We start from the raw sequence: 7797 nt of genomic DNA, 5'->3' as shown, positions 1-7797 counted from the left end.
GCTCAAGCATTCTTCCTACCAGGTACCCATTTACCTCACCTGGGTTGAGTGCAGCACAAAGTGGATGAGTTTCTTGCTGAAGGAAATTACGCCATGGCTGGGATTCGAACCCATGGCCCACTGTTTCAAAGTCAGAATACTAATCCACTGGCCACAACGCTCCACAATGATTCCTTGTGTACTGCCATGGTAAAGGTTTGGATGTGCTGTGTCTCTGAAGGTTTATCAGGGGTGCAAGAGTTCTATTTTGTCTCTTTAGTTAAAAAATATATATATATATTTTCATTTTTGTTTACCTTGTACAAACAGCAGACTGGACCTTTTTTGCAATATCAGCCATTTCCATTAGTAGTCACTCCTACCCATCCTTCTCATCATCATACATGCACAATCAAATGTGGATGTGCCTGGATATTATTATATTCCAAAGACTAAAATTACCCCAATTCTCTCCATTGTAGAGGAATCAAGCTATGAAATGATATCAAACAAAGTAAAACTTTAAATAAATTTAAAAAACTTCTGAAAGATGATTTTTTTTTCTCTCTCAGTATGATAACCCTGCCAATAGCACACTGAAGGTCACTATGATTTACATGTATAATTATTATTGCTCATTTATTTGCCTTATATTAGCCAAGCATTGTTTCTTTTTTTTTGCATTGTATTTCAATGTTATTTGTTGTTTACTCTTTCTATGTGTTTTGTATTTAATTGTATAATGGTGGTGCCCCACCCACATGTTTATGTTTTTACTTCCAGGGGCTCCCAGTCCCATGTTTTTTAAATCAAATTTGTATATCTGTATGTTTATGACTGCTTTACTTAACCCTTCGCGCGTTGATGTCGCAATCTTCCACATTCGTACAATTAAATTCAACAATCGTAATAATTCGTTTTCTCCCCTACCTTCAAAGTAGATAAGCTAATAAGAGGCAATAGTTCTTGGATAACATCTACATAATACAAATAAGTATCAATAGTGCAGTATGGAAATCTTAAATTATAGAAAATAACATGGAAACAAGTGTCATTATCCCTCCAAAATTCATTCAGCATGCGAAGAGTTAAATAAATTTGTATATGAATTCAATTGATATTGTCATAGGGTGGGGGAGGGGAAGATGCCCCACTTTTTCTCACCTGAACTGCACAGTACAGGACTGGTAGTACAAAGTTACACAACCTGCATCTCTCTGGTTATGATATCCTTTCTCCTCTCTACCAGTGCTTCCACTTTTCAAAACGGAACTTCTTGGAATTTACTTTGAAAGTTCTTGGAATTTTAGAAAAAATATCCTGGAATTTTATGAACGGTTCTCTAGTCTTCTATAAGTTATAATTCTCTTCTATAAACACAAAAATGAAATAGAGGGCCAAGTGCCGTAATTGAGCCAAAAATTTTGAGGGGGCAAAACATGACGTAACGGGCAATGTTTATTAAGTGTTGCGAGCGAGCTAAGCGAGCCAGCAAAAATTTTGACATTTTAATTAAAATGATCCAATTTTGTTATAGATTTTGACATAATATTCAGATAATATATCATTCTTGAAAATGATATATTTCCTGGAAAACTTCCTGGAATGATCCTGGAAAGTAGCAAAACTTCCTGGAATTTCCTGGAAGAGTGGAAGCACTGCTCTCTACCCTTTCTTCCTCTTTTTTCCCCCTTTTTTTTCACTACTTGAATAATAATAAGGTGGTGGTCCCCTCTACCAATACCCCTCTCACCTGAGCAAACAACTGCAGGGGTCCGTACCACAAAGTCTAGCGATCAATCGTACGCTTGATTTCCACGATTAATTGTACTTTGTAGTCGATGCAATCAATCGTAAAAAACATGTTCTGCGATCATTGCTAAGCTTTGTGTTACGGGCCCCTGGGTCCTGTAAAACAAAGCTTAGCGATGAATAGCAAATATGAAAGAACACTTCCGATTGGTTACTGCTCACTATTTTAAACCAAATGCCCATGTAACATTGATATTGATTGGTCAGTCCATTTAGCGATTGCTCTCTTATCTTTTTGCCGAGGAGCCCAGATTGAAAATTCAAACAGATTTGGCATTTTCAATACACAAATCTGACAAATTAAAATAAATCAAAATCAGTAGAATTCAACCATTTTTTTATAAATACACATTTATTTCCGATGCTGAATAACATATGTCGAAGTTAGTCATCCTCTTATGACTATCCTTTGCAATGTTCATTCCTGCGTTTTATTTTCTTGAAAAAATAAATACATTAGAATACTGGTATTGAAAGAGGTACGCTATAGAGTCGTTTTTATTAAATTTTCTTATCTTCGCTTATTTATTTCAATAAATTTCTGTGAAAAGACGTAGGGTCTCTTGATTCATAACAAAATTACGTAATGTTACATATATATAAATACATGTACATGCATAGGTAAACTTGCATATTAAACTCAAGAAAGTATTTTAGACGTGTAATTAACAGCTTACAGGTGAGAATTCTCCTAATTCAACCAGATATATGAGTTCCCAATAGATTTCACATCAGAAAAGTCATCTGTGCAATGTAATCTTAAAGAAATATGTCCATAGAGAGTTCATTTTCCACATTCGTGTATCAATGACATCACATTATATCAGGAAATCACAAGACATCTAAATACAAAGCAGAGTAAAAAATATATTAATATACAAATACTTTGACCCGAAAAGAACCTCATAAATTATTATAAAAGATAATACAAAAATATATGATATGAAATACATATTAAATACATGTAGAATGTGGGTGGGACCGACAATGGAATTAAAAATAAATATCATAAATGCACATATTCTACCTTTCATTTGAGGGGTTTCTTTTTTTCAAACAATGCATATGAGAAAACTAATTCATAAGTATGTTCTAAATTCTGGAGCTTTAGTATTTCCCTTTTCCCTTCTATTTCTATGTACAGTACATTTTAACAGTACATTTTATTATTCCCGTTTAAATAATGGTAATGATGAATTTCTAAAAAAAGTTGTAAAAAAATAGACCCTAATAATAATAGTCAGTTCTTGTATAGCCCACAACACATTATGAATAACGTCTCTATGCGCCTCCAAATGACTTGGATATTATTACCCCGACTGTACATGTAGCTCAAGCAGCTAGCTTCCAGCGCTCAGCATTTCAAGGAATGAATTCCTGTCAGGTATCCATTCACCTCACCTGGGTTGAGTGCAGCATAATGTGGATATATTTCTTGCTGAAGGAAACTACGACATGGCTGGGATTTGAACCCACGACCCTCTGTTTCAAAGTTCGGAGACTTATCCACTGGGCCACAACGCTCCACCCTAGTCACAAGCTGAACCACGAAAGGGATCCTAAAACCATTAATTATATGATGTGACTCTTCAAATATTAGTAGTTTTATTAGTAAAATATATTACCTGGTAACATAATTATGCATAATATGTACATGTAAAGAAAGTGTGTGTGTATCAATATTTTCTATATACACCTACACGTACAGTCTATACCTTTTTGCATGCGTAGTAATTTAGAGCTAGATCACCTAGAAGTCCAGTCTTTCTTTAATGATAATTGTTCAGTTGTTTATTTCTAAAATATATTGCCTATAAACATAAACATATGTGCATGAAAATGAAATTGCAGGTATCAGGAGGTTTTAAATACAGAGCTCTACAATATGATACCTTTTTCTGGCAGAGTAAAATATGTAATCTCCTTGAAGTTCAGCCTCTACAAGTGTATTTAATATCAGTTGTTTAATAGTAAAATATATTGCCTCACCACATATACATGTGCATGTAAAAGAATGTATGAGTGTGTGTGTGTAAGGAGTTTCTAAATGCACATACAGTGTACACATTTTACTGGCAGTAAACTATGTACTATAATTCCAAGAAGTTCAGTCTCTCTTTAAAGGACAGGTCCACCCCAACAAAAAGTTGATTTTAATAAAAAGAGAAAAATCCAACAAGCATAAAATCGGATGTAAAATAAGAAAGTTATGACATTTTAAAGTTTCGCTTAATTTCACAAAACAGTTACATGCCCATCCTGGCTGGTATGCAAATGAGGAGACTATGACATCATCCAATCACTATTTCTTTTGTATATATTATATTAAATATTCTAATTTTCTCCTCATTGTCAAGTGATACAACGATTAATTCCTCCCTGAACATGTGGGATTAGCATTTTTTGATACTTTATGGTTCAGTCAAAGCTATAAAAAATGAATTAGTGTGTCATTCAAACAATAAAAAACAGAAGAAATAGTGAGTGATGGACATCATCGACTGACTCACCTAGTTGTGCATATCACTGTTTTGTAAAAAATAAGCGAAACTTTAAAATGTCTTAACTTTCTTATTTTATATCCGATTCTGACGAAATTGTCAGCACTATGCTAGTTTGATTTTTCTCTATTTATTCAAGTCAGCATTTTCTGGGGTGGACTTGACCTTTAAAATGGCAAATTTGCCCATGGGCACCAAAGTAGACATTTTTACACAGATTATGTACAATCCACAAGTGTAGAGCATTATCTTGGCATTTTAACCTGTTCAACATATCTGATTTAAATAAGATGCACATTTTCCATAGACACTGACCCCGAGTGTTGTCAGGCTTAGGTCTGAAAGGGTTAAAGGGTTTAAGGCCACTGCACACCTTACGACTAGTCTACCAATTCAATTTTAAAATGGAATGACGCAACATCGATCCGAGAATTGACGCATGGAAAATCTTACTCCGCAGATTTCCTTTCATCATATGAATACTATTATTCAAAACCATGACAATACAGCCCTTCTTATTTTGAATTAGGGTAAATTAAACATATCTAATCGCGATGACGTCACAATAAAATGTACAATCGGCTATGATTTGAAACAAATTTGGGCTTTACTCCTCAATAAAGGCTCCGAATATTAGAAACAATTTTGGTATTAGTATTCTTAAACTTTTTTGAACCACAAATAAAAAAGATTCTATTCATATGCCTATTTAAAAAAAATAGGCAAACTGCAATTTGCTCTTAGAAAGAGATCAACTCTTTCTAGGTTCAAGAGACTTATAATAATAATTAACATCATTTATATAGCGCTTATCACAAAGAATGTCTCTAAGCGCTTAAGGAAAATACATAGGAAGACAAGAAATTTCAGCTAAAATCAAATTATACATGTTAACAGTTGAAAGTAGACAGTTGAAGCCGCATATGCTAAGGATGATCTATTTAACGAAAAGATGAGTTTTTAACATAGATTTGAATTTGTCAGTTGAGTCTGCTTGTTTTATGCTCTGAGGAAGGTTGTTCCAAAGTTGAGGGGATGCTGAACAAAAAGATCGGGAACCATAAGACTGGGTGTTGATGGCAGGAACTTTTAAGAGTGATTTTTTGCATGAGCGCAAGTTGCGGGAGGGTGAGTATTCTGATATTAATTGTTGAAGGTAGACTGGAGCTGATTTTATCAAACATTGGAAAGTAAGCAAGAGGATCTTAAAATCAATTCGTTCACGAACCCTTAGCATATGAAGCTCCCTTAGCAGTGGAGTGACAGACTCACGTGAACGACGTTTAGCAATAAGCCTAGCTGCTGAATTTTGTATTCTCTGCAGTTTGTTAATCTGTGTATCAGGTAGACCATACAGAAGACTGTTGCAAAAGTCAATGCGAGACATGACCAGTGCCTGAACAAGCCTCTGGGTGGTCTTTTTTGTAAGAAATTGACGGATGCTGCCGATTTTATGCAATGCAAACGAGGCAGATTTGCATACGTTGTTCACATGGGTCTTTAGAGACATATTATTATCAAACATGACCCCTAGGTTTCTAGCAGCCGCAGAGCATTCTATATTAGTACCATCAAAAGAAATATCGCCAATCGGACTACAAGTCCTATGCCTACTCACAAAGTGTAAACATTCTGTTTTACGTTCATTTAACTTTAATCCATTCTGTATGGACCAATTCTTAATGTCTGTAAAACATGCACTGAGTCTTTGTAGCGCCACAGCGTGGTCCTCCTTCTTCAACACTAGGTAAATTTGAGTGTCATCTGCATAAGTCATACATGATATTCCATGGTGTTTGATGACATCCTCTAAAGGAGATGAGAAGAGTGTAAATGCTATCGGACCGATGACGGACCCTTGAGGTACTCCGAAGTTAGAGAAGCTGACAATCGATTCAGAGCCATTAACAAAAACAGACTGGGTTCTATTAGCGAGGTAAGAACGAAACCATTCCAGAGCTGAGTTGTCAAGTCCAAATCTTTCATGTAAACGACTTAGAAGGGCATCATGACTCACCGTGTCAAAGGCTGCAGAATAGTCCAACAGCAACAGAATCGCTTCATCGCCTTTATCGAGGGAAAGAAGGATATCGTTCGAAACTCTAAGCAAGGCAGTTTCACAACTATGATGCGGTCGGTATCCTGACTGCTTCTCAGAATATAGATTATGCTCAGACAAATACTCCTGGAGTTGTTTTAACACAAGTCTCTCTACAGTCTTTCCCAGGAACTGAAGATTGGAGACAGGTCTGTAGCTCTTTAGATCATCAGAACTCAGTTTTGTGGACTTCAAGAGTGGAGTTACATGAGCATGCTTGAGTGAATCAGGAAAATGACCATTGATGAGGGAAGCATTCACAATAGCTGTTATAACAGGAGTTAACTCATTAATGCAGTTCTTAAGTAGCCAAGTAGGTATTGGGTCGAGTCGAGTGGAAGTTGAACGAGATTCTTTGATAACTCTGTGAACTTGGCCCTGTGTTACAGGAGAAAAAGCATTAAACCTATGATGGGTGCTTCGAAAATTGACGTGGTCGAGATTGCTTGATGGTAGACTCTCAAGGGACCGTACAAGGACATCAATCTTCACGCTGAAGAAATTTGAAAAACGATCAGCAAGAGATCGATGTGGGTCATCATCTGATGGTAGGACTTTCCTTGCTGAGGTAGAAGACAAATGATCAACTCTTTGAAAAAGCTGATGAGCATCACAGTCGTCAAGTTGTTCAGAGTAATACTCTGTTTTAGCCTCGGCAAGTTGGTTGCTATAGAGACGACATTCATCCTTCAGGATCTGGCGGTCGATTTCTGCTTTGGAGTGACGATATCTTCTCTCTAGTCGTCTAACCCTCTGCTTACTTTTCCGAAGATCGTCAGTGAACCAACGTGAGTGAGGCCTTGCAGTTACACATCTAGTAATCAGAGGAGCATGCTTATCAAGTAGATCTTGTAGTACCATGTTATACTGAACAACCTGCTGTTCAAGGTCATAAGCAGGTGATCTGTAAAGTTCAGATTCTAGAATGTCCTCACGGAAAGCTTGGATGTCAATGTCTTTCAGTTTGCGAAAACTGATCTCAATTTTGATTGAATCCGGCTTCTTGACATTAAGTTGGCAGCTGACAGATGAGTGGTCAGAAGGAAGAAAGTTTGATGATGACACATTAGAAATTACATCATCAGATGCTCTTGTAAGAATCAAGTCCAAAGTATGACCCTTCCGATGGGTAGGAAAGTCAATGTGCTGGATCAAGTTAGCAGATGAAATCAGGTCCAGAAACAAAACTGCCTCTCGATCTCTATCATCGTTGACATGAAAATTAAAGTCGCCGCAGATCACAAGATGGTTGGGTTCAGAAGCCAGTCCTTCAAGAAAGGTAGCAAATTCATCAAGAAAGATGGAAGACGTTGATCGTCGATCTATAGTTCTCTGTGGTCTGTAGATCACCACCAGGCGAAGAGGCTTTTGATGTTCAGCTGAAATGAGAACATTGAGATATTCAAA

This window comes from Lytechinus pictus, chromosome 6, assembly GCF_037042905.1.
Source record: "Lytechinus pictus isolate F3 Inbred chromosome 6, Lp3.0, whole genome shotgun sequence".
In the NCBI taxonomy this organism is placed as follows: domain Eukaryota; kingdom Metazoa; phylum Echinodermata; class Echinoidea; order Temnopleuroida; family Toxopneustidae; genus Lytechinus; species Lytechinus pictus.
This window is presented reverse-complemented; position numbering follows the sequence as displayed.